The sequence below is a fragment of the Microcaecilia unicolor genome, chromosome 14, assembly GCF_901765095.1.
Source record: "Microcaecilia unicolor chromosome 14, aMicUni1.1, whole genome shotgun sequence".
Classification (NCBI taxonomy): Eukaryota; Metazoa; Chordata; class Amphibia; order Gymnophiona; family Siphonopidae; genus Microcaecilia; species Microcaecilia unicolor.
In genome coordinates this window covers 20,318,591-20,324,596 of record NC_044044.1, presented here as the reverse complement: position 1 = coordinate 20,324,596, position 6,006 = coordinate 20,318,591, and the positions used below count along the sequence as shown (strand labels likewise).

The window sequence follows — 6,006 nt, the reverse complement described above, 5'->3', positions numbered from 1 at the left end:
TGCTAAATAGTAATAGTAGTAGTAGTGTTTCAGTAGCGTAGCCAGACCTCATTTTTTGGGGGTGGACTGGGTGGGCATGACCCACATATTTCCTCTCTGTCCATCCCCCTCCCATAAAGATAAATACCTGGGCTGGCGGGGATCTCCGGGCCCTGCCAGCTGAAGAATCTTCTGGAGGCCCCCAAGGCTTGAGAAGTCTCATCCCTGTGCCAGTCACCAGCATGGCAGGAAGCAGCATTGCCTGCGTGCCTTTAAATTGTAACGTAGAAAATGATGGCAGATAAAGACCATCCCCTCAATATTCAAAACCATTTAACCAGCCACCTGGCCGGTTAAATGGCACTTAACCGGAGATTTGGTGATATGCAGTGGAGGATAGCCGGTTATCCCCCACTGAATATTCCCGGTTAGTGCCTAGGAGATAACCGGCTATATCGCGTGATATAGCCGGCTATTCCCAAGTAGTCAATCCCTGTCTGGCTATTGTAAGCAGCCACATCTGGCCAATTAAATAGCTGGTATATCTTTAGCCAGTTTAAAGTTATCCAGCTATCTTTGAATATCAACTGAGCCGGTTAACTTTAAACTGGCTAAAAATAAACTGGATATTCAATGCTGGTCACCGGAAATGGCCTGGCATTCAATATCCAGGCTGACCACTGGAATTAGCTGGGCTCCCTCCCATGTTCTGAATATTGGCTCCCATATGAACTATCTAGTCTATTCGTCCACACCAACTGCTAAACCCTACAATCACTTCCTCTCCCTTATAGGGACGTGAATTCGTTGCCAGAGAATGTGGTAAAGGCGGTTAGCTTAGCAGGGGTTTTAAAAAGTTTGGACGGCTTCCTAAAGGAAATGTCCATAGACCGTTATTAAATGGACTTGGGGAAAATCCACCATTTCTGGGATAAGCAGTATAGAATGTTTTGTACTTTGGCATCTTGCCAGGTATTTGTGACCTGGATTGGCCACTGTTGGAAACAGGATGCTGGGCTTCTCTCCCTTATAGGGACGTGAATTCGTTGCCAGAGAATGTGTTAAAGGCGGTTAGCTTAGCAGGGGTTTTAAAAAGTTTGGACGGCTTCCTAAAGGAAAAGTCCATAGACCGTTATTAAATGGACTTGGGGAAAATCCACCATTTCTGGGATAAGCAGTATAGAATGTTTTGTACTTTGGCATCTTGCCAGGTATTTGTGACCTGGATTGGCCACTGTTGGAAACAGGATGCTGGGCTTGATGGACCTTTGGTCTTTCCTAGTATGGCAATACTTATGTACTTATGAAGGGTAATTCTATAAAGACTGTCTAAAGTTAGACGCACATATTTATAGGATAATAACACTGACGTGTTTGATTGGCCTCAGTAATTGGCAGTTATGTACTATAAAATATGCACTTAAATCCCTTAGTAGAACTGCATGGGGGCGTTAACATGGCCGTGTCATGGCGCTTTATCTAGCAATGATGGTAGCTTATATACATAGTAACATAGTAACATAGTAGATGACGGCAGAAAAAGACCTGCATGGTCCATCCAGTCTGCCCAAGACAAACTCATATGTGTATACCTTACCTTGAATTTGTACCTGTCCTTTTCAGGGCACAGACCATATAAGTCTGCCCAGCAGTATTTCCCGCCTCCCAACCACCAGTCCCGCCTCCCATCACCGGCTCTGGTACAGACCGTATAAGTCTGCCCTCCCCTATCCTCGCCTCCCAACCACCACCCCCTCTTCCCCCCAACTGCTCCGCCACCCAATTTCAGCTAAGCTTCTGAGGATCTATTCCTTCTGCACAGGATTCCTCTATGCATATCCCACGCATGTTTGAACTCCGTTACCGTTTTCATCTCCACCACCTCCTGCGGGAGGGCATTCCAAGCGTCCACCACCCTCTCCGTATAGATTAAGTTGCCTACTTCTGCTTGCCATTGAGTTGGCGTAAGTGGCTGAATCTATTTTTGGGTGTGCTAGTGCCATCTTACGCCTAAGTATCATTGTAGAATTGGTGCTCAGCTCGGCTTTTTGTGGCACTTAATTTATGGAAGAGAAATAGCCACCGTGGTGCAGGAACAAAAAAAACCCCTATGGAATGCACACAGTCAGTAGGAGAATAGGGTAAGAAGATGAGTCTTCCAACAGTAGGCACTCGTACACTGGTAGGTTCTGAAAATTAAGTTGTCAGCTACTAAGAAATTTGCCAATATAATGTGAATAGTGTTGTATTATTCAGTCCATTGTATTTGTCCGAATTTTGTGAATGTTTTACTGTAACCCGCTTTGGGGGATATAAATCTATGAAATAAATAAATATTGAAAACAGCTAAGACCCGACGCGGACCGTGTTTCAGATGAAAGAAGCCTGCCTCAGGGGTCAGCAGGAGTGTGTGTGTGTGTCTGGGGTAGAAAAAGCAGAGAAAGGAAGACCCAGGCTGGAGGAGAGAGAGCACTGTTAGTCTTTCTGGAGGTTGGAGAGAGAGAGAGAGGGGTGGGGCGGGAGTTAGGGCTGGGAGTCTTCCTAAGGAGTGAAGAGAAAGAGAACAGGGAGAAAAAGAAAGCTTGGAGCAAGGATAGATAGATGTAGGGGGGTGGGGGTTGAACCAGAGTGTAAGGGAACAGAGATGAAAACTAAGGAGGGGGCAGAGAGGGAGCTGGTGAAAATGATATTGCTGGGCAAGAAAATTGAGGGGAGGGCAGCAGAAGCAGTGAAACATTTTTGGTTGATGTTTGGCTCAACTGTACACAAATAAATAAAGTAAAATACTGTGTGATGAGTGTGACAAACAAAATGAATTTTGAAACAGAGAATTATCACATGTTTATATAAACACGAGTAATAATTATTAAATACAGAGATATAATTTATCGTTTAAAATTATCAGATATAGTTCATAAAAACAAAAAAAAAATACTAGAAAGTATTAAGAAATCATTATTATAAATCTTTCATTTTAAACAGTAAATTTCACGAGATCGTCAGTGAAAATCAGATTGGAAACCCTGGGGCGTTGCGAGACCCCAGAGCAGGGAGACTGTAATCACACATTCATCCCGCTCCGCTCATCATGTTCTGCTTCTCCCGGAGGAGGAACAGGTAAGGATATACCTCACTGACGATAGCTCCCAACGCCCAGCCTACAAGGCAGCATTCAGCACAGCTCCCATTAAGCTCAGGGGAAACCCACTAACCCACATCGCCTAATCGGCGCGTACAACGTACTACATCGCGGAGAAAAGAACATGCACTAAAAAGATATTATCGGCACTGACAGAAGTTAAAGAAACCTGCCGCTGCAGCCTACTAATCGCCGCCCATGAGCCTTTGCGGTGGTAATTTGCATGTAATAGAACAGCGGCTGGCGGACCCTATGGAATGTGCTGCTTTTCATGCATGCAGCAGAGAAAGAGGTGCTGATGCTGCTCTCTGCCTGCATGCTCTTTAAGGCAGGACAGCGGAATAAAAGGGGGCAGAGCTGATGCCTTTGGTCTTTTCTTAACTAGAAATGGTATTCTGTTTCTCTCTGTCCTTGTGTCTGCCTGCATCAGCGTTTTAGGGGGTTTTGTATGCACCATTGGTGCAAACAAGCTCCAGATTTGATTCAAAAGGGTCCATACACTCATCATTGGTTGACCTCATTGCAAGAAAAGACGTGTAGTTCTTTCCTACAGCATTGCCTAATAGAAGCAAGACTACAAGTTCACATATGAAGTGAGTGGGGTCTCCCAGGACTGGGATTAATTCTCTAGCATACAGATATACACAAGGAAATGTTGCCAGATGCGCTGACTGGGAACGATTTGAGACTCTTAAATAAGGCTGCCAACTGGATCCAGATTTGAAGACAGGGTTGATCCAGTCCAGGGGTTACCAAGTGCATGCTACAACTTGTAGTCTTGATTTCTTTAGGGACTGCAATAGGGGAAATCACAAAACTACAAATCCCTGCATGCAATGGAGTAAACCCAGGATTAGATCAATTATGTCCTTACAAATTTGGGGTCCAGTTTTTAGCCTTACTTTCAATTACAAGTCATTTGATACATTGAAGCAGTAGTGGCTCTTTCCTATACACTGTTATGACATAAGTCCCAAGGGTATTGGTTCACTGAAGATTTAAGCCAAGTAGCCTTTGCTGGTCTGTCTGCCTTTTTCTTTTCAGCAAGGGTGGGAGAGAGGGAGTTAGTGTTTATTCTTGGCTTGGGGAGGGCACCTGACCAGGGGCATAGCCAGACTTCGGCGGGAGGGGGGCTCCAGAGCTCAGGTGAGGGGGCACATTTTAGCCCCCCCCCCCCCCCCGGCGCCAATGACCCCCCCCCCTACCATTGCTGACTACCCCCTGCCGTTGCCACCACCAACTTTGCCCCCCTGCCGACGACCCCCCGCTCCCACCGTCAATCCTCCCCCGCCTCCCTGTGCTGGCGAGGGACCCCAATCCCCGCCAGCCGAGGTCCTCTTGCTTCCGGCGCAAGGCTTCGTTCTGTTTCTGATGTCGACGTCAGACTCACTGAAACAGAACGAAGCCTGGCTGATCTGCAAGGCTTCGTTCTGGACGTCAGAAACAGAACGAAGCCTTCCATGGGAAGCAAGAGGACCTCGGCTGGTGGGGGTTGGGGTCCCCCGCCAGCAAAGGTAGCTCACGGCGATGGAGGGTTGGTGGCAGGCGGTGGGGTTGAGAGGGTCGTTGGCAGGGGGGGTCCAGGACCAAATCTACAGGGACCCAGGCCCCCGTGGCCCCACATAGCTACGCCCCTGCCTGAGACTTCACTAAAGACCAGCTGTCTGACCTGGCTCTTGGCAAGAAATCAGCACTCAGGTGGTTGGTGAGATTGGGGAGGTGATGGGGGAGCTTTGAAATGGAAGGACATGGCTGGGGATGAGAGGTGCTTTTCTTATAGGATTGCCAAATGGCTCTAGATTTCTCCAAACTGGATTGCTTAAGAAAAGCAAGACTATAAGTCCCTGCATGCAGTGGGGTAAAACCAGGCCTGGATCAAGCCTTAGGCAAATCTGAATCCAGTCCATAATCTTATTTTTCTTGGCTGTATTTCAAGAGCTTATAACAGACCAGGCCTGACTATAGCCATCCTCCATTGCTGTGTCCTGCGTGCCTGGATTTATAGCCAAAATCACAAATGTCAGAGGGATTTGAACCCTGCCTTCCCTAATTTTTAGCTCATAGCTCTACTAGCCTAATTTCACAGAGGTGAGGTTCCCTTGGACATGTGGGCTGGAGGCTTGATCTCATGCTATGAGGTCTACCCAGTTCCCTGATCTTAAGCTTAATGGTCCTTAGGCTGGTCTTGCTCCACCGTGAAACCCCATTCAGCCCTTGCTCTCTCTCACCCCCTGAAACACAGGAGAGGGAGTATAAAGATTTGGTTGCCGGCTCTGTGCCCTCACTTTGATCTGTGTGTGCATAGCAGCAGTGTTTCCATGGTAACCAGAGGCACACGTATGACATGTGGTATACACCGAATGATCGTGCAGAACCTCACCACCAGGATACTGCGGAGAATAACCTGCTTCTTCTTTTTCCCCCACCCTGCCCATCTGTTGCCCTAACACCTGCCCTCTTAACATTTTCAGAAATCCATGCTGAAAATTCACATTCAGACCTCAGGCACCCGGATCAATGTGAGATGGCGACAGGCAGTGCCTCTGTGTTCAATCCACAGAAAAGGAATTAATACAAATATTGAGATCCTTTATTTCAATATCAAGATTTAAAAAAAAAAAAAACCCATTTCCCTATCAAAATGTGTTATATATATATATATATATAAAACGAGTTACACATACAATATGCAGATTATCACGCTTATGTACACTGACAATGTAAAAATAACAGTACTGTGAAACCTCATCCATAAAATCAGGAGTACCTGAGCTCATTGACACACACAGTGCAGAGGTTTATATATTATTATTAACATTTGTATAGCGCTACCAGACGCACGCAGCGTTGAACACCTGACACAGAGAGACAGTCCTTGCTCGATAGAG

General features: G+C 46.4%; 1 non-coding gene across 1 annotated transcript; it reads right to left on the bottom strand.

The window, feature by feature from the left end:
* Positions 1-2,987: 2,987 nt before the first annotated feature.
* On the bottom strand, positions 2,988-3,119 carry LOC115458478. Its single transcript, XR_003940076.1, has one exon. It is a non-coding gene; the product is annotated as a U8 small nucleolar RNA (small nucleolar RNA).
* Positions 3,120-6,006: the final 2,887 nt, after the last annotated feature.